The 22,275-nt window shown below is 40.0% G+C and overlaps 1 pseudogene; it reads left to right on the top strand.

The window, feature by feature from the left end:
* The first annotated feature begins 21,914 nt into the window (after window positions 1-21,914).
* Window positions 21,915-22,060, top strand: LOC149453921 (U2 spliceosomal RNA; annotated as a pseudogene).
* Window positions 22,061-22,275: the final 215 nt, after the last annotated feature.

Here is a 22,275-nt window from a genome sequence, read left to right on the forward strand (position 1 = left end):
AGCTTGCATATAGCATTTGGAAAACAATTTGGGGCAAATGAGATTTATGGTGCTCAACGATAAAACACCAAATATTTATAGAAGTGTAAATTCTATTTTGAACTCACAATAAAACCATTACTTTCAATGAAAAATCTCTTTTTGGTATACACATGTATCCATCCTCTTAAAGAATATCATTTTTATCCACGTATTGTAATAGGCCCTCCCATCCCCATGGGCACCATCATGTTGCTGAATATTACAAATCACAAAACGTTCTAGGGCATCCACAAAAGAAAAGGAGTTTCTGATTCTCTTAACACGTTTCACAGATTAGAACCACTTTTTCAAGAGGGAGAGTGAAGGCGAGAGGATGGATCTGTTCAGAGGTGTCTGGCCCACACACCACCTTACATCTGGGTACAGAGCACAATGTCACCGAAAAAACTCTCCAGAGGTGAGTATAATGGGAACACGGGGGGAAGAGGGGGGATAACAAATTTTCTCAACAGTTTTGTAGCCTTTTCACATGTGAATGGACCAAATTTATACCATGCCCATAGATAAGAAAAGAAGAATGTACTAAAATCACCACCCATGGGAGACAGGGCTTTCCTTATAACTGACACATAACGGGAGATTTATTAAAACTGGCGCACTCAGAATCTGGTGCAGTTGTGCATGGTAGCCAATCAGGTTCTAACGTCAGCTTGTTCAATTAAGCTTTGACAATACAGCCTGGTTTCTATGCCGAATTGCACAGGATTTTGCACTCTCCAGTCTTAGTAAATAACCCCCATAATGTCTTATAATTGGTAGGAGTAACTTCTTGAGTCATCTGGTTAATAACCTAGTTGAAACTTTGCAGAAACTAAGTGCCTGTGTGTACAAGTCTCCTATTGATCCAAGTGTATAAAGCCAGTTCAGCAGGGACCAGCTGAGATTTGATCCATCTATGGGCAGGCTGATTTTACCCAAGTCAATCAACTTGGGCACAACCAGCCTGTTGAATTTTTTGGATACAAATGGAGAAACAGAAAAAGGGCGCACCGACCTAGTGCATTATTGTTTAAAATAATTTATTAAAGAAACAAAAATAGGTATCATACTCACAATGGACATAATAACACAGGCATGTCAAACTGAACAAGGTGTATGATCCAAACAACATCTGAGTCCATACGATGGAACCCTGGATGACCAACTTGCTAACGGGTTTCGAGGACACAACCTCTTCCTCAGAGCCCTGTGTATTTGGACCACCCCGGTCTGTTGAGGGCAGCAAGCAGTGCATATTCCAGAAAATTCCAGAACATTCCGATTGGGTCTACTGAGTCCTTTCCTAGCGCAGGAGTAAAGTGTTTGTTGTGTTGAATTTTTTACATGTGATTACTGCCGGCAGCTATAGCCATTAGCAGTAATCATTGTATTCTGCCGACCTGGAAAGCTCCCTGCTGGCAGAACACAGTAGCACTGTGGGAGGGATTGACAGACTGTGTTGATTGGGGAATCGAGCAATTTTCTTTCCTTCTACTCATGGCAGAAAGAAAGAAAATCACATACTCTATGGTCTGCTTAGATTTCTTGTAGATGGAGCCAAATAATATTGTACATGTATACTATACATGTGTTATAACAAATAACATATTACACATGATACATGTGCATGTCAAAAATAGGTTGTAATTGAAAATAATGGTTTTATTGTGAGTTCAATAAAGAATGTATACTTTTATATATATTTGGTCTTTTATTCTTTAGCACCACAAAAAGTCTGATTTACCCCAAATTGCTTTCCAATTGTTCAATGATAGTAAGGACAAGGTGCTTTGTAATTGATCCACCAACTACTTTCTGCAAATATATCTGTGGAGCTTGCATATAGATTTGCAAAATAGGACATAGCGGACCACATGCAAAAGTTGCAACAGAAGGATTATGTACTCCACATATTTTGCATATCTTTGCATATTGCAAAAAAGTACAACTGCATTCATAAATATGCCCCACTGTAAATATTTCTTTGCATGGGCAAGGAGACTAATTTTTTAATATCAGATAAAAATGTCCTTTTATATAAACGTTAGAACAAAATACACTGTTGCTTCATTTAAAAAAAAACTACTTTCTCATGCGTCATTATGGTAGCAGTGTAGCATACTGCAAAGCAGGTTCTCATGGAAATGACTAGAGCACAATGAAGTAGGACCAAGGATCAGAGCGTGACTATTTTTAGCTCTCTATTCCAGCATCCTATTTTTGGTCTCGCTTGGTTTCCTCTGTGGCTTCCCCTAACTCTATTTACTTCTACAACATATTTATGGTTGCTTACATAGGAAGTGCAAGGAATGTGTCAGGAACTATTGTTTTTCTTGGCACTGCCAGAATCCTTGAGTTGATAAGAGTCTTTAGGAAATATAACATCATAAATTAAGGCTTCCTTTATATCGGAGCGACCATAAAAGCGACTTCTGTTACAAGTCATCATGTCAATATGCTGAGTGAAGACATTCAAGGAAAGCAGCTATACTATACTAAAGTCAATATCCATGCCAATTACCAGCAAACAATAGCTGATTTAGACTCATTTTTCCAATAGTCAGCACCCCAAACTTTGCATTTAGATGAGTGTTAGCAGTACTGCAGAGCTGCCATACAACCAAATCATCTAAAGATTAGGCCATATTTGCTGAATGAGCAGATTGTAAAAATAAAGCCAAATACATTTAAGCCAAAGTCTAAATATTGCTGTCAGTACTTGCTTTTGAGTCAAGTCTGTCATCCTTATTTCTTGATAGCCAACTTACTGTAATGTATTGTCAGTTCTTACACTTTTGTAATACTATTAAAAAGTAAATTGTAATGTGACACGCTTGCTTTACTTGCTTGTTATTGCACATTTTAAAGTTTGTAACTGTATATACAGTAGTAAGGTCAGAATCCATGGTCATGATGTAAAATCATATCATAATTCCACATTACATTTCAATTATTTCTAGTCTACCCATATTAATCTGAACATTCTAGAAGTTTGCAAACCCTGTTTGTGAAGAACCCCATGTATTTATGTTTTTGAATTCTGTGACACAATATTTGCTATGCCCTTTGAGTAGGCACTGCTGTGTCACACACTTCACAGAGCCTGCCTTCTGAACTACAGAGGTGCTCAGATAGGGTTGCCACTTTATCTTCAAGCCAAACCTGAACAGTTTAGAGGTATGCAGCAATTTTTTTGTAGTATACAGAGCAAATGAAAAACAAAATGTAGTACACATAGATATAAAACCTGTATAACCTTCTTTTAACCTTTCTTAAAAATTATTCTGCACCAAAATGCATGGTGATTTGTTACCATACATTTTGACGCAGGTGAATGAGCACAAAAATAAGGTGTGGGTTGTGCCATTAAGGGTTAATGGTACCACTGCACACTTGCAAAAGGGCTGTGTGTTTTCATGTATTGCAATAATGCACACAATGCAAAAATGTCCACCTATTGCAGGGGTAACAATTAAAATTCAAGGAGGTCTGGTCACTACAACTTTCTTCCTGCCAAGGTCCAAATTTGTCTCAAAAATAACATAAAAGTAGGCCAATCAAATCCATATTTCAAGTAAAATAAAACCACCTTACATAAGGTGTCTCCATCAGAGTGTCCCCTTACACATCAGGTGTCCCCATTAGAGTCCTTCCTTACATTGGGTGCCCCCAATAGAGTCCCCCCTACATCTGGTGTCCCCATCAGATTTGCCCCTTACATCTGATATCCATCAGAGTCCCCCTTACATCTGGGGTCTCCATCAAATCCCCCTTACATCTGGTGTCCTCATCAGAGTCCCCCTATATATCTGGTGTCCCCATCAGATACCCCCATCAGCGTCTCACTTAAATCAGGTGTCCCCAGTAGCATCCCCCTTACATCTGGTGCCCCTGTCAGAGTACCTCCTTACATCAGGTGTCCCCATCAGAGTCCCCCCTTACATCAGGTGTCCCCATCAAAGTCCCCCTTACATCTGGTGCCCCCCGTCAGAGTACCTCCTTACATCAGGTGTTCCCATCTAAGTCCTTCCTTACATCTGGTGCCCCCATCAGAGTCCCTGCACACATCACAGTCCCCGCCTACATCAAGTGCCCTCAAGTGTCCCTCCACTTATCAGAGTTGCCCCCGCTTTCTCCCTGTACTCACGGATCACAAACTGCAAAAAAATCAGCTACTCCTTCCTCTCTCCAGTCATGTTATAGGTCACATGACAACGGGAGAGAGAAAGAAGGACAGACTGTCCTACAATGCGCTTGTACTGAGGTGAGTTCTCGTTCTCAGTCTCAGTGCTGGCTATCTATCATTACATAGCTACATCCATAATTAGTCTGGTTGAAAAAAGACAAAAGTCCATCCAGTTGAACCATACAAAAAAAGTTATAATCCTACACCCACAGTTGATCCAGAGGAAGGCAAAAGAACCCAGCAAAGCATGATCCAATTTGCTCCTGCAGTGAAAAAAATTCCTTCCTGATCCCCCGAGAGGCAATCAGATATTCCCTGGATCAACTTTACCTATAAATGTTAGTATTCAATTATATTCTGTGTATCTAAGAAATAATCCAGGACTTTTTTAAAGCAATCCACTGAGCTGGCCAGAACCAAATCTTGAGGGAGTCTATTCCAAATTTTCACAGCTCTTGCTGTGAAGAAATCTTTTCACATTTGGTGATTAAATTTCTTTTCCTCCAGATGTAAAGAGTGCCCCCTTGTCCTCTGTGATGACCTCAAGGTGAATAACTCTACACCGAGTTCACTATATGAACCACTGATGTATTTATACATGTTGATCATATCCCCCCTTAATCTCCTCTTCTCAAGAGAGAATAAATTCAGTTCCTCTAATCTTTCCTCATAGCTGTGCTCCTCCATGCTTCTTATCAGTTTGGTTGCTCTTCTCTGTACTTTCTCCAGTTCCCCAATGTTCTTTTTGTGAATTGGTGCCCAAAATTTAACTGCATATTCCAGATGAGGTCTTACTAATGATTTGTACCGGGGTAATATGATATCTCTCTCTCTGGAGTCTATACCTCTTTTATTACAAGAGAGGATTTTGCTCGCTTTAGAAACCGCAGCTTGGCATTGCATGCCATTATTAACCCCCCCTGGTGGTATTCCCGGGTGTAGCTCGGGGTTAACTTTCAGTACCACAAGCGGTAACCCAGAGCTACACTCAGGAATACACTGCAGCATTGCTCTGGGATCCCTTCAGCACTTACCTTGTCCAGCGCTCCCGCAATGTCCCCCCTACAGCGTGCCCAGCCATATCCTCCTGCTGATGCCGGCATCCGTCTTCCGGGTTCCGTTCCCTGCGAGCGTCGGAACATGGGGGGACGGAATCGGCGGGAATTTCTAAAATATGACATTCACTCAATATACTAAAATCTGAAAGTATTACATTACTGTATCAAACCCAGGGGCGGACTGACAACTCATGGGGCCCCCGGACAATAGGGGATCATAGGGCCCCTGTGTCCTTGCCCAAACTCAAAAAAACCTATGAAAAAGGTACCAGGGGCATCTCATGGGGCCCCCTACTGACCCCAGGCCCTCGGGCAGTGCCCGAGTTTCCAAATGGTCAGTCTGCCCCTGATCAAACCATTTCACATACATTTTATCCCTAGTGCTTTGTCCTGTGCCCTGCCTGCATTTTTACCGTCCTTTCTGTCTGGAAACTGAGAAACGTCCATGGCGTCCAAAAAGGGTCCCTTTAGGTCAAAAGCGGTTTTAGACTAGCTAGAGAACAGAGATAGTAAATTAGAACTACTTGCAGAACTGAGTGATAATGATTCGTGGGGGACATTGAAAACGATTTTGCAGCTAAGCTCAGTGATGTGCGAACCTGGCACTCTATTTCAAATTTCAGTGTTTTTTGCTTTGATTACATTATTGAATAAAATGTATTATTATTATTATATTATTATTTTTTATGATTATTTATTATATTATAGTTTATTATTTTGTGTTTCAAATTTTATCATACCCGGGATGTTTACTAGACTCTTGTTAGGACAGATTTCAGTGAGTTATTCCTAAAAATTACAGGCCTACAATAAAAAAACAACATATTTCCATGCAAAAAAAAGTACCGCTTTGAGCACAGAAATATTGACATAATGAGACCGCTAGGGAGGTTAACATAGATTATAAAATGAGTTAGACCCTGCACACTAGAGATGAGTGCAGTGATTTTGGTAAATTCTGCAGAAGCAGTTTGTTCACTAAGCTGTGTAAGTGAAACCTGTTTAGAAAAGATTCTACTGTTGCCTAAATTTGCAATTGCAGGATGTGTTTTTAGGGCAATTTGGTTTATTTCATTTAGTGTTTTTTGTATTTTTAATCTATATTTAATCATTATTTTGTATACTATGCTTTACATTTTTTATTATACTTTTTTAGCTGCCTGTTTTAATGACCAGAATAGTTAAGATGAGTTTCAACAACACTCAGAAGCAGTTTAAAGGCCATCGAACCCTTAAAAACAACTAAAACTCACCTAAATTTTGCCAAAATTTCCCAATTTTCACAGATATTTCAGGGAAATGAAAATTCTCAATTTTTGAAAATTCATATATTTACTTAAAGTGTTTGTAAACCCATGACCCTGAATTTACTATATCTGGTCTCCCACAGCTCACAGAACATGGAAATGCAATTATTTTAGTAAATATAAACTGCTAAATACCCTTTCTCATCAGCAGTATATAGTAGTCTTGTGAATTCTATCAGTGTCCAGCTGAGCACTGGATAAGCTTGTAGGAGGAGTTTTCATTCCGCTCTGCTTGACCTATGAGGCTGCATAACCCCTGACCTGTGGTCTAGACAGTGCTGATTGGCCCTGTGCTGATCACATGCACCCTCCCAAAAAGGAAAAAACTCTCTAGCAATACACACTAAATTAAGCATGTGTAGAGTGCTTTCTAGAGCTCTGTACTGTCAGCAAAAAGATTGGGGACAGTAGAAGAAGGGCAGGATCAGAGAAAACAGGATCAAACATCCTTTTTACACAATGAGGAGGATTAACCCCTTAGGTTCCACAGTGAGTATAACAAGCATGCTTTACTTTACAGATTGATTTTATTGTAGTGGGGTTAGTAACACTTTAAACATCATTATATGTTTTTATTTGCAAATACAGTATGCCTATTGTTCCACATATTACATACACTTCTTATTTATTTATTTATTTCAGGTACTTATATAGCACCGTCAATTTTACGCAGCGCTTTACATTTATATATTGTACATTCACATCAGTCCCTAACCCTCAAGGGGCGTACAATCTAATGTCCCTAACTCACATTCATACATTCACATACTAGGGCCAATTTAGACAGGATCCAATTCACCTACCAGCATGTCTTTGGAGTGTGGGAGGAAACCCACGCAGGCCCAGGGAGAACATGCAAACTCCAGGCAGGTGGTGCCGTGGTCGGGATACGAACTGGCGACCCTAGTACTGCCAGGCGGAAGTGCAAACCATTTAGCCACTGTGCTGCCCTTAGATTCATTTCTTAATATATTTGAATGTTTTTTGTTTTAGGACCAAATGTTCTTAAACCCCAAAGTGTTTTGTAACCTCCCCATAATAAGCTGATATACATTAGGAGGTTGCAGTGTGGTCACACAGAATATAGGGCTCTAACCAGCGACAGCACTTATACTCTATACACATTTAGAAGAAGGAGATAATGTGGACTAGAGAGATTTGTTTTTTTGGGCAGCCAAGTGCAGAAAACCAAAAGATATATTGTGCTACCTTAGCAAATTTAAAGTGAATATTTGTTTTTTTAAATTGTGTGCCTCTGGGCTTTCATCCTCATTTCAGTACTACTTACTGAGCTACGACAGTGAACAGCATGTAGTTACTAAAATTTGAAAAATAAAAGTACAGGATAAAATCAGCAGTGGTGGCTCCTATATCTTTGCCTTCACAGGTTCTCCTTTAATGATGAATTTCTTTATTTCCCTGCACCTTTAAAGAAGGATTTCAGGCATGGTATATTTTTACATAGTTTCATTGGGCTCGATTGGACCAAAGTCACTAGGTATATACCATACCTGGCCGATGCCCCGGGAAGCTTTATAACACTGATGTAGACACTGCTACTCCAGTGATCACCTCTTGCTTCCAGGTCCTGTGCATAGTGGCCAGCCTGATGAATTGTGAGCAAAGGAGGATGGTCGCTCAGCATGGGTGCCATTCACAGAACGCTTTGCATTTTCTGAATGAATGCAAAGTGTTCTCTGATTGAATGAGGTGGACAGCATGATGTCACTTCTTTGCTGCTCCACCTCCTCCAATCAGAGAAAGCTTTGCATTCATTCAAAAAATGCAAAGTATCCTCTGAATATTAACTTCTTTGTTCACAATGCATTAGGCAGGCTGTTCTGCATGGAACCTAGAAAATAGTGGTGGTCATTGGAGTTTCAGTGTTTTCGTCTGTGATTTCCAGTTTCCAGGGGCATAGGCCAGATATACTATATACATAGTTACATTAATCCAGTCTGGCCCAGTGGTACTATGCTAAAATTCAGTATACCATGCCTGGAATTCTTCTTTAAGCAAGTCTGATTACATGCAGACTCATCAAGCTTTGTTTCAACATACCTAACATTTAAAGCATCCGTGAAAACATGGAAGAGTTGGGTTACAAAAATATTAAAGCTTCAAACCAATATTGCACATAACTAGTTCCAGATTAGGAATTGACAGGGAACATTTTGCATATTTATGTTGTGGTTAAAATAAAAGTAAAATTTAGGATTACTTGCTAATCAGTCAGATTTGGAGCTGGAAACCCTCCAGACTCTGATGATGTAGAGAGTGATAGTCACACCAGAGGGGATTGGAAGTGGAGTGATATAGGCCAAGCTCAGGATATTAATCTAAATGTACACATTCATTCTAAGCCAACAGCAGCACAGGCTGAGGTTACTAAATATAAAGAATGAAAAGAAGTCTGTAGGGATTTTCTCCTTCAGTTTTGGATTTACTGATAGGATAATGGTGTTATCATCATGAGCAATACTGGAATCCGCTGAAAATCTCCCATTATGTGCGGACAGAAATAAAACAGATAAATTGTTAAAGAGCAACTCCAGTCAATCAATGCAGTATGTCAGTGAGCTGCATATTCTGTCCAGAAAAATCCAAAGTCCAAGTACAGCTGTTTATGTTTGAAGACACATTTTTATAGAGTTGGGAAATGATTTTTGAAAAAGTCTTTTTTGCTGTCTATGCCTTCATGACCACTTCATAATTTTTCTGCTTTTTGGCTAAGAACAAGTGTAGTATATGTTCCTATCAGTTTCCAGTAGGAGTACTCTGCTATCATTCTAGCCCTCTTGCTGTAATGGCTGACTATATGGTATCTCCACTGGTACCATTGCAGGGATGTTCCTCATGGTAAGGAATTGAAATTAAGCATCCAGTGCAGGTCAGTACTACTTCCCTGGTGTGGAGGATTCTGAAGGGCCCAGTGCTTTCTGATTTTTGCAATGCTACCTTGTCTGACCGAGGGCTGGGAAGGCAGAGAGTCCGTGGTGTCAAGCTTCTCCTGGGAATGGCAACCCAGGGGTGCTCTGAGTATCACTATGGGTTTGGGATTCCATTGTGAGAATATGCACCACAACACTATCTGCTTTTTTCTGTACCTCACCTCATGGGTTAGGCCTTTTGGCTGAGACTGGGACAATTTTTGTTACCAGGCCACCAGGTTTAGCTACTGTGTATGCACTGGCACCTTTTTTTATTTTCACTTATTTATTTTTCTTTCTACATGAGTGAGTGTTTTCTTTCACTCACAGATGGTAGGGTGTGGGTCTTTGGGCCAACCCTTAAGTCTAAGGTAGAATGTGTTGCCTTCAGGTTCCTTCATCCTCCTGCTTTAGGAAGGTCTTTCTTTGGTCCCTTATCTAGTACTTGGTGGTTGGCCAGGCATTTTGGCTAGGTGGACATGCCTCACACCCTGGAGGTCCGGGAACAGTCTTTCCTCTTCAGGAAGGGGAACCATATGGCACACCCTATGTGCACATTTTTTGTTTTTTTGTTTTGTGCACTGCACTGCTGGCTTAATTGGAAATCAAAATCATGTCCATTTCATTGTTTTAGTGTCACATGAACAGGAAGTAAGGAGAAATGTACCCAAAGGGGTTAAAGGCAGAAATAAAGCCTGAAAGAATTTTGAACTCTACTCTCTGTCCGAAACTAAAATTTTGTGTCATGTTGTAGGCTGTAAGTTGCTCTCTGCACACTATAGGAGGGGGCACAGTTTCAGGTGCATTGGCATGTTGGCAGGAAAGTGGACCTAGAAGGAGAACTGGTAACTACATCTCATTGCTGAAATTTCATGACCAACATCACTAGCAACAAGAGAACAGGTTATTTAGGCATTAAAGGTATAAGCACGTAACAAGCTGAAACAAAAAATCACCGAATCTTGTTCTCAGCAGCGCTGTCACCCAGCCAGCCAGCAAAAGAAAGAGATGATAGCCATTTTCTGGAAAAGCATGCGTACTTCACCAAGTGAGAGCCAAGCAGCCAATTGTTTCTGAAGGAGTTTCTCATGATTTTATGTTATCTCTCTAATCTGCACTCCAGATAGTCAAACATTTGAGAGTCTGAGATTATTTAAAAGAAGGCAGCAGTGTGAGAGACTGATTGGAGTTCAGAAGGAAGTTGGGAACCAAAGCTGGTCATAGATGGTTTGGTTTTTGATCAGCCAGCCAGCTGAAAAAAAAAAATCAAATGAATTCCCCCATCTATGCATTCGAGATTGATGAAGGAAACCTCCCCACTGTGCTATTGTATTCTGAAAGCAGGACTCTGCTACATAAGCTGATTGAACACAACATTTCCAGCAGTCCCATTTGAGAGGAGGTGATGAATAGATTGGGTTCTCTCAAGTGGGAACAGTCACAGATGGATTAACATTTGTCCGATCCCTGCTGAACCAGCCAAAATTTCATTAATTTATGGCCAGCTAAAACACTGTTTGTTGGAGTTGCAAGTGAATAGAGGCAAATTTACCTTTTACAATTAGAGTAATTCAAATCCACCACATATAAAGCTGTTTTCAGAAGATGCGCGTGTCAATGCAAATGTCTGCCTCAATTAGGTGCAGGTAGTTCTAACTATAACTACAGCCAAAAAAGTGTTGTTAATGTGTGTACAATAGTGATAAAGTGTTCTTACAAGTACACGTGACTGCATAAATGGACTAACACACTGCTGTACGAGTCCTGGAAGTTCCACATGGTGTAAACAGTGACCTGTGAAAGATCTCCAAGTACCTGTTCCTGCTGTCTGTGGAAGATCATCTTTCATTACAAGCTGATTGGTGTGTGTGGTAGCATTGGATTAATATACTGTAGGTGGGATATTGGAATTTCAATCCAGGTTTTACCAAGGTCAAACCTCCTTCAAAGTGGCTTATAGACAGTGAAAAAGCAGTGTAGAGTCAACCTTGTTCCAGTTTTGAGCTGCTACCTCACCGATACTCTCAAAAAAGAAGTACAGGACATACCCAGATTTGAGGTGAGTGTTGAGGACTGCCTGGTACAAAGGTTCATGATACTTAAAAAGTTTGGACTCATCAACGCTCGTCCCAAAGTTTCATTACTAGCTGATTTCTAACAACCCCAATTTGGACCAGCTGATCTTCGGTTTGATTGACTTTATGTTAATCTTTGGGTTTCTGGTCCTTATTTGATTAGTAAAAGAACACAAGCACCTAGTGCATTACGCAAGATTTACTAAAAGAAACCAAATAACCAATTAAATACTCACAAAGGACATAAGTAACATACATAACAATAATCTCTGATGGACAAACATCAGTTGTCTCTCTGAGGGGGGGATGCATCCCCAAAATGGCAACAGTCTTGACACTCATTGCCACACTGGTTGTTACTTTTATCCTTCATCAGTATTCAAATAGATATTTGTTTTTTGTTTGTTTTTTTATAAATCTTGTGTAATGCACTAGGCATTTGCTCCTGTTGTGTATTGTTTTGCAGTATGTGGTTGGATTCCCCCTGTCTGAGGAGAGCTGAACCACTGAAGCATTGTTCCAGAGGAAATATGAACCACACACATTGTCCTGGTCTGGTGACTGTCCTTTTGAGTGCTGGAGTAGTTGATTGTTCTTATTTTATTAGTGTTATATTTTGTAACACCCAAGCTTCCAGTTCCATTGGCAATAAAGGCAAAATATCAGTGGTCATTACAGAGAGGTTTAGCAGGGAGCATAGGTTCAGCCCAACAAACCAAGTGTCTCTTCTATGATAACAAATTTGCCTGAACAAGACATCAAGGGAATTCTATTAGAAATATTCCAAAGTGCTGAAATTAATTTTTTAAAGCAGCTATTTTCTTGGAAGAAAGTTTGACTGAGAATTACTTAAAAATACTTTAATTTATCCTTCTGATTTATTAGGATACTAAATGTGTCTTTTGGCAAAATACATGATTTGTCTGATACTATTTGTGGATTATTATGCATTTCTGTTGCCTGTGTTACTAAAAGATGCAGACTTTTCTATAGCCTATCTATATTCAGTGCCGGCATCCTACAGCAATGTTTTGCTTTTGCCAATACTTACTGTCCCATCAGACAGAGAAAATGTTGGTCACATGTTAAAGGATAAGTTCACCTTTACACAAAAAATAATAAATGCACATTTTTTTGCAGGTAAAGCAAATGTGCATTTATTATTTTTTGTTTGTGGAGCCTCTAAAGTATTGCACCAGCGATCAGCAGATCGCTGATGCCATGCAAGTCTCCTGCAGACTGTCAATGTATGTGCTTGCTCGCTCCATAGCGCCGTGGTAGTTCATTGAGGGCTACAAGCTGTCATCTGCTAAGACTGTTGGGACCTGTAGTCCATTTATTTGCAGATGACTGTGATTGAATGACGCGGACATGTGGTGGAGCCCCACACAGCCATGCTGTTTTTGAAAAGTGACAGCTACTATGAGGAACCTCTTCCCGTACTTTTGTCATAAGGAGAGGGGGGCAGCAGGTGGTGGCTGCAGGATCGGGAACATGTTACATGTTCCCAAAGGTGAATTTATCCTTTAGAGGGTGAATCTGTGTCCTCTATTTGACAAGACTGCCTTATGACTGTGGCAAATTTCATTTGTGCCCTTTGTATCTCTAGCTTCAACAGATCTTACTCTTCTGTATTTTAAAACATCTGATATAAGTCAGTTGTCACCTCATTTGAAAGCTAGCTTGCTATATCTAAGGATTGAAACAGGTTGAAATGTCTCATCACTGAACAGTTCCAAAGTAAACTTGTATAGTGCAAAGTAGCTTTGTGTGGTTTCATAGTAGATTGTAGTTGATGGGCCCATGGTTGTCTGCAGCTGAAATTGTCTGTAGTGCTAATTATTGTAGTTCTGGAGTGGTGGATTTTGTCTTTGTCTAAAAGCTTTTCTTTTAAACCTGCAGACCTTCTCTCCCAAGGTTGCACTGTGCATGTCAGCATTTTCCAAGCAGGTTAAAATAGAACTATGGACTACGATTAAATATATGTTATATATATATATATATATATATATATATATACTGCGGCATTTAATTACAAGTTACACTTTTCTGTTAGTTCCCCATCAAAGTTCTAGAAATACCTGTTGACCCTGCCTGTGAAGTCCACCTCATGCAGCTTCCTGTGATGGTGTAGCCACGATACTGCTGCTCTCCTGAATATAAAGCAGAGTTACCACTCTCTTGTAAGCTGTGCTTATATTACAGCGGGGTGAGAAGATGTTGCTGGGAGTGTGGCTATCAGCATGGCTACTGCTGATCGCCAGCATACTCTTTGTTACTGAAAGCCTCCCAACCCTCCCACTATCAGCTGCACTATCTGGTTGAGTGAAGGGAATGTGTGAGACACAAATAAAGGAGGATTTGGCTCAGTAAGGCTCTTTTAACATAATCAGCCAGGGGGCAGTAAAAGCATATTTACATGATGCATTTCTGTGGTACAGGCCACAACAACGAATGACCCCTAGCAGCCAGGACAGGTCATTACAGAAAGGTTCAGCAGGGAGAATAGGTTCAGCTCAACAAACCAAGCAGCTCTTCTGTGATAACAAATTTGCCTGAATCAAGACATCAGAGCATTCTATTAGAAATATTCCAAAGTGCTGAAATTAATTTTTTAATGCAGCTATTTTCTTGAAAAAGAATTTGACTGAGAGTGACTTAAAAAAGAGACCAGTAAATTGATTCTGGTTCAGGTGTGATTTTTCTTTCTGATTTACTAAAATAATAAATGTGCCTTTTGGAAGAATAGATTATTTGTCTGATACTATTTGTGGAATGTTATGCATTTCCGTTGCCTGCGTTGCTAGAAGATGCCAACTGTATTATAGCCTATCTATATTCAGTGCCTGCATTCTACAGAAATGCTTTGCTTTTGCCAATACTTACTGTCCCATCAAACATAAAAAATGCTGTTCACATGTAGAGATGTGCTGGTTGCTTTAAATCTTAAACAGCAGTTGCAAAGCATTTTTTTTTCTTTCCCACTTTGTGAGTGACAGACAGGGAAAGCAGGACTGTGCTCTAATTGGTTGTTGCTACAGCTGAGAAGGATCCACCCATAGCAGCACTGTTGTGGAGCATAGGAGATAAGAAAAAGGAAGAAGAAGCACATGTGGGGAAGAAGACATTTTCAGGGGACTTCATGGAGCAAGGGCCCCTGGAGTAAAGTCACAGAGTCTCACTCTCTGTGCTGCTAGAGCCCATGGGCTGGCCTGGGAGTGTGTAGCAGAGGAATTGTTGCAGGAGGACAGTGTGCAAATCAAGGATTGTCCTGCCTGACACTCAGGATTACAGCCACTCAAGTGCATGTGTCTCTCAAAGTTTGGAGCTGCTGTAAGAGAGAGGATTTCTACTACTGTCTAATGCTATCTAGAGGACAATCCAGAAACAGTGAGTACTCTGTGATGAAAGGGGATTTTGATATTGCTGCATTTGCTGTTCATCTCTGGAGAATGGTCATGAGAAAGCCTGCTCTCTAATTCTCAGAGTAGCACAGATCTTGGAAAGCCCAAGCTGCTCAGAATTAGCTATTCCTGCTGCTGATTGATGAGAAAACTCTGTCTCTGCATATTACTGGTTTGTCTCCTCAAGACTTGTGCTGTGGCTGAAGAGTGGGTTTAGTTCCAAGTCCCCATAGAAGCTTGCTGCTCTGAATATACTCAGCAAGTGTCAGTGTATCATGATTTCACCTGTATGGTAAATATTTTGTTGAAGTGTTGTTTTTTTCTATTGCAATGTTCACTGGAAGAATCTGCTTAAAGGAGACTGTGCTATCCTGCTACCTCTGGATTACAAATACTCTCCCATGCAGACAGTGAGTGCTCTTCCATTGATTAAAGGGCCCCAATGTTGAGAGACTTTAAGTTTCAACTCACTGGCCAGTGGTTAGGTAGGACATTTCTGCTTTAGATAGTACTGCTATAGCAAATGTCAATAAGCTGCTAAATCTCATTAACAGTTATTGTTTCATGTATCAATGTCCCTCTCATATGTCACCTTAGTCAGTGTGATACTAGTCAGTTTTTGGAGTCTTTGGCGAGTGAATTGTGACTTCTTACTGTGTTATGCAAAGTGGTATCTGTGTTTTATGTACATTACCTGTGTTAAATCAGCTAGTTCTTTTTCAGGGTTTGTCTTCTTCAATAAAACCCACAAAAAATATTCTCAGAGTGTCAAAGTGTTCTGGGTATAATCGGAGGTGTCACCAGATTCAGGTGGGAGCTGAACCTATATATCTAGCCAAGTTCCACCCAAGGGTGTGCTACACACATATTAAAGGGTGAATCTGTGCCACCTATATGACAAGACTGCCCTATGACTGTGACAAATTTCCTTTCTGCCATTTTTACCTCAACAGATCTTATTCTTCTACATTTGATATAAATCAGTTGTCACTTAATCTGAAAGCTGGCCTTCTATATTTAAGCATTGAAACAGGGTGAAATGTAACAGTAGCTGGCTCTAAATCGTTCCAAAGTAAACTTGTATAATGCAAAGTAACAATGTGTGGTTTTATAGTAGCTTGAAGTTGATGGGCACATGGTTGCCTTCAGCTGAGCTACTCGCAGTATGAATTATTCTAGTTCTGGACTGGTGGATTTGTCTTTCTCCAAAAGCTTGTCTTTTAAACCATGAGACCTTCTCTCCCAAGGTTGCACTGTGCATGTCAAAATTTTACAATCAGGTTAAAATAGAACTGTGTCTCCAATTAAAAAAAAAACAAACTTCTAGTGAATGTTTTATACTTACAAAATCCTATAAAGTCAACCTTACATTTTGACACAGTTTGGTCACATGCAATGACTGCTAAAACTAACCAAAAAAGTGTGTGAATTGGAAATTATCACTAATATGGGGGTGAGAAAAGATGAGATAAATAGTGTCAACATGGTCAGGAAGTCACCACCAGCATTTCCTGGCAAAAGAGCGGTCAAAAGACCACTTGTGAGAACAGTAAATACAAGGGCTTTCTATCACATCACTGTTGAGGTCTATAAATTCTTGGCAAATTCTCTAAAGCAGAAACTCAATTAGTCATCTCCGTTTACATACACCAGAACCAGTTAGACATTTTAAATTAATTTTTATTGTGTTTCAGGACAGATTAAATTTTGCTCAATAGATTAAGGAATCCAATAAAAACAAAATATAACATCTTCAGAATACTGGTGGAAGACCACCATGTATGCATAAAAAAACATAGATTTAGAAGCTGTTCTTTCATTTTAGAAGGGAGTTATGTGAAACAAGATTTTGGATGGCTTATATTATATATAATTTGGAATAAAATTAATGCATTACTTCTGAGAAAGACACACACAGTATAATAAGCATTTTCCTCAGTTACTGTATATTTAATTAATGGAACAGTTGACCAATATTTCAACATATGTTGTGAATGGTATTTGTATATTTTCTTTATTTTAGTATTCATTTGACACTTGTGAGTGTTTTGCATGTTAAAGTTAACCTTTGCTTTTTCCACATAGAGCAAAGCAAAATGTTCACCTTAACATAGTCCTTTCCAGCAGTGTATCCCTACCGATCTTATGCTCCCACTGCCCCTTTTATTCAGCAGCCAGGAATGAAGGAAGGTCCAGTATATACTATACACTGGAGTTGTAGATTACCCTGTGTGTTTTTTGTGTGCTCACTTTTTTTCTGTTGGTATTAGTTTTGAATGTGTGCACTTCCCTGTGGAGTTAAAAAAAGTTGCAATTAATCAGGGATTCCCTATCTAAAATGGCTGTTTGGCCCAGAAATGTCAGATAAAGTATTTCATTTTCTGGTAAATGGCAAGAAATGTAAAGTTTAAAAAAAATATATTTTTTGCTATTTTGGGCCAGTTTTCCTTTGATAATACAAAACATTATATATCCATTATCACTTACCATCAAATGAAGGCCGAATTTATCTAGAACAAAATAAGGTATAATTTACCATTATACACTATGTAGCCAAGATGATTTTTAGAGTTTTACTAACACATGACAAATTTGCAAAACTGCATTCAGGTGTTAAAGGGACCGCACACTTTTATCTTTGAATGTGTATTGTCTAAAGCCCGGAGAGGCGTGTCAAGGTGTTGTCAGGCATATTGTAACTGGGTTTTTTTTGTGGCATTAGAACAGTAAAGGCTTCTTTCTGGCAACTTTACCATGCAGCTCATTTTTGTTCAAGCATCTTCATATTGTGCTCCTTGAAATAACCACACCATCTTTTTCCAGAGTAAATTCTCCTGAGGTTACCTGTGGGTTCTTCTTTGTAACTTGAACAATTCTTCTGGCAGTTGTGGTTTCAATCCTTCTTGGTCTACCTGACCTTTGTTTGCATTTTCCACTTCTTAATAAGTAATTGCACAGTACTGACTGGCATATTCAATGATTTGGATATCTTTTTATATCCTTTTCCATCTTTAAAAAGTTCCATTACCTTGTTACGCTGGTCTAGCCTGCTTAGTGCATCCACATGAGATCTAACAAGCCCATTGACTATTTAGACACAAACACTAATTGCAATTTAAAAAGCCACAGATGTGGGAAATTAACCTGTAAGTGATATTTTAACCTACAGTATGTGTGTCACCTTCTGTGTCTGTACCAAAGCCAAACATTCCAGGGTATGTAAACTTTTGATCAGGGCCATTTGGGTGATTTATTATGATTAGGAGTTAAAAAGGAGCCAAACAACTATATGATAATAAATAGCTGCATATGATCACTATCACTAAATAAAAGACAGTTTGTCATGATCGCTCAAATGTTCAATATGAATGCCAATATTTCACAGTTCCTGCCAGGGAATGTACACTTCTGATCACAACTGCAAAGGGTTAAAGTTATATGGTGTAGATTCTGAACAAATAGCCTAATGGTGCTCAATGATGCTAAGCGATGGTAGAAGCCAAAAAGGGTGACAAATCCTCCCAGAGAATATGCACAGAGTCAGCAAATAAAGCAATGATGGGTTAGTGACCCAGCTTCCCCTGATCTGTACAAGATGGCTTTGTTGTTGGATGGGCCCTTCTTTGAAGTGGTGCCGATTCTAGGCAGCCTCTTCGGGTAATCTGATGGATGATAGGGCCCAATGGTATGATACGGGTCTATCAGCTCCTCTGGAAAAGTCCGGTGTGACAGCATTTTCAGGTCAGTAGGCTGAGTTGTATGCTCTGGCTCTCCAACTGCAAGGATGACACATCTCAGAGCAGGATCTTGCGATAGCAGACAAATGTGAGCACGCACTTAGTCCAGCATTCTGCAGCCAAGCGAACAGCTCTCCAGAACATGCCGTCCTGCTGGTGACTCAGGATACAGTCGCTAACCAGGCTCCAAGCTCTCTTGCTCTCTCTGCAACAGGTCCTCCCTCTACTTCCTGGGCTTTTCTATTTATGTCCCATTTTATGGGCTCCTCCTACCACCAGGCACATTGGATCTTGTAGTTTCTTTTTCAGCAATGGCAATTGCACCACTCATGGCCCAAACTACATCTCTCAGCATTCAGTGTTCTGTGGTTGAGAATCAGGAGCTCAAGGTCCATAAAAGCTCTATCTTTTAGTGGAAAAAAGTAGTTCAAGCAATATAATGATAATACTTTGCAAGCTTTTCATAATCCCAGTAACAGCAGTTCTGGTTACATTACATTGGTCCAGCTTGGATCAATATAAGTATGTATGTGCCCTTCCTAAATGATCCCCATGGGGGCTAGAAAGCAATGTATATTGCTATGTAAGCAAGTTATGCCCTGCCTGGCTCAGTCCCTGCCCTTATACACCTTTTCAGTGACTTTGCTACCTCTCACTATCTGTGCCTTCCAGGCAAAGACTTTCTGGCATGCCTTGATTAAATCCCATCCATATACACATTTGCAGTTAACTTTTACTATTTGTGCCTGCCAGGTAAATACTTTCTGGCATGCCTGGATTGATTCCCATCCATATACACACTTGTAGTTGCTTTGTACTATTAGAGCTTGCCAGGATTAACGCTCACTTATATGCACACTTTCAGTTACCTCTTACTTAGTCGGGGGATGGTAAAAACAGAGAGACCTATGTAAACAAGGCCTTACCTGTGCCTGTCTGGTAAAGTAGTTCTGGTTTTCAAAAAAATCTTTCTTTGTAGCAACCTTTACATGGCAAGGCAAAGTTGCATAAGACCTAACTTTCCAGGACACTATAAAGTACAAAATTATTATTATACAGGATTTATATAGCGCCAACAGTTTGCACAGCACTTTACAAAATGAAGGCAGACATTACAGTTACAATACAATTTGGTACAAGAGGAAACAGAGGGCCCTGCTCATTAGAGGTTACAATCCAATTTCTAGTATGGATTAGGAGAAGAGCCTATCTTTTTCTTATATTTGTTCCTGGAGCTCTGTTTTAAATTAAACAAATGATATGAGGAAAAAGAAATACTTTCAAAGAGATAATTAATTTTATAATTATTGGTAATATAAGGTTACCATAGGTTTTTATTATTTTGTAATGATTTTAAATATAGAATTGTTTCTGCTGCTGGTGTTGCTGACTTCCTCCTGTCTCTCCACTCAAGTCCTAAAGTTACTGTAAGCTCCACTGTGAATGTGATGCTGGTATATTCAACTACTCCAAAAGAATCCATCTCACTTTATGCCAGGGGCGGACTGACCATTCGAGCACTCAGGCACTGCCCGAGGGCCCGGGGTCAGTAAAAGGCCCCATGAGATGCCCCAGGTACCTTTCCTTGGCTTTTTCATAGGCTTTTTTGGGTGTGGGCAAGGACACAGGGGCCCCATGATCTCCTATTGCCCAGGGGCCCCATGAGTCATCAGTCCGCCCCTGCTTTATGCTCTTCTTCTGAGCTGATCTCCAAGTGTCGTGTCACAAGACACACTTCCTCTGATATAAATAGCTGAACATGGGCCATCATCATGCAGAGAAGCTAAGAGGTGTAGCTTGAATTTTGTAGTTGTGGTCAGGCTTGTGTACCTAGCTGAAGCTGTCGGTTGTTTATGACTGTAACAAAACTCATGCAGCTAACAAGTTTTCCCCTGTATTATCTAAATATATGATTTTTCTAAGTTTTCTGAGCTTAATAAAATTGCATTTTTAAAACACAAGGCTACTTAAATTTTCTATTACAACCATCAACATCTCAAACGGTTTCCCAATTTCAAGCAGTGTCCTCAAGATTTTTACAATATTTTTTCAGCCAGAACTCTGTACCCACATCTTGGGCACAAGTCCTGGCTGTAAATGTACTGGTGCTTAGAGAATTGACCAGATCAACATGAGCTGCACCTGCCTGTATTCTCTACATCTAATTTTGTCATTCCCAGGGCTGGGCTGAGAGGTCCGCAGTAGAGGCAGCTGCCTTAGGAGCCTCAGCAGGAGGGAGCATAAAAAGGGCAGAGCGTACAAGATATGCTGTTGAAGTAGAGGGTGGAGGGTGCACTTAGGCCTTTTTGGCTTGAATGCTAAAGGACCTTGTACTGAAACACAGCAAGCATTACATACATTGTTTAAAGCTGATCTTCAGGGCAAAACCTACCACTCCACCCATTCACTATATTTTTAATATGTTGGGATGCAAAGTTTTACGCACCTAATTCTTGTGGGCTGGAGAGTAGTTTTAAAGTGGTTGTAAACCTCAGACATAAAATATGAACAAAGCATATCGCTCCATAGTGTGTACTTATCTCAATCCAGAGCACTAAGTGTCATTTCTGTCTGCTGTTTCATTCCTCTACTATCAGCATGAGCCACTTCTGATGAATTTTCTTGACACCAAGAGAAAAATGGTTACAGTCTGTGATTGACAGTCTCAGCTCTGTTCCTGTGTGCTGTGTGGAGGGGGTGTGTTCCTTCCCTCCAATCAGCTCTCAGTGCTTCCCTCAATGATGTAACTTCAGCTCCCCACCCCCAGCTTTTCAGAGCTGAGAGATACTGTGTAAATTCTGCACTTTGAAGGGATGTGGGAGACAAACAGCTTAGATAAACAGGTACAAATTATGTAGGAGGATTTGCTTCATCTCTGTGTATCACCTGAGGTCAGTCACTTCACTGGGTATGTGGAAGAGTTTACAACCAGTTTAAGGTAGTTGTATCATTCAGATCAACAATACCATCTTGTACAGTGGAATTCCAGGCAAAAAATAAAATCTCTCAGTCCTATGTTAAAAGTAGGGATGAGTTGAGGGCTCTGGCCGAACCATGTCTGAGTTTGCATATTTGGAGCTCATCGAACATATGAACTATATGGGGTGCTTGGCCAAGTGGAACCTCCAGCTGCATGCTGTAGGAAGTGAAATATTTTGCAGCGGTATTAATACTGCTGCTAAATGTGACAGCTTCCATCACTTCTTGGTCTTTGGGTTAAGGTCAAGTGTAATATCTGTTCTTATCAGTTTAATATCTGCTAGGTACCCTATCTGGGGACCATATATTAAATGGATTTTTAGAACAAGGTATTGCAGTACCTCCAAGACTGGCGTACTCCTCTCTAAAAAAAGAAAAAGAAAAAGAAAAAGAAAAATTTAAATGTGATAGACAAGCAGACTGGTTTTTATGGAGCTGTCATGAGCCTCCCCAAATTGCATACCAGACCCTGTAAATCCTTCATTGACACATCAATCACAAGGAACGATGCTCACTGACATTTCGGGAAAAAAAATGCACCGACACATCCAATACTGAAGACAACTCTTGGGCCCTGC

The sequence above is a fragment of the Staurois parvus genome, unplaced genomic scaffold (assembly GCF_062004578.1).
Source record: "Staurois parvus isolate SC_StPar_1 unplaced genomic scaffold, SC_StPar_1.0 ptg000445l, whole genome shotgun sequence".
Classification (NCBI taxonomy): domain Eukaryota; kingdom Metazoa; phylum Chordata; class Amphibia; order Anura; family Ranidae; genus Staurois; species Staurois parvus.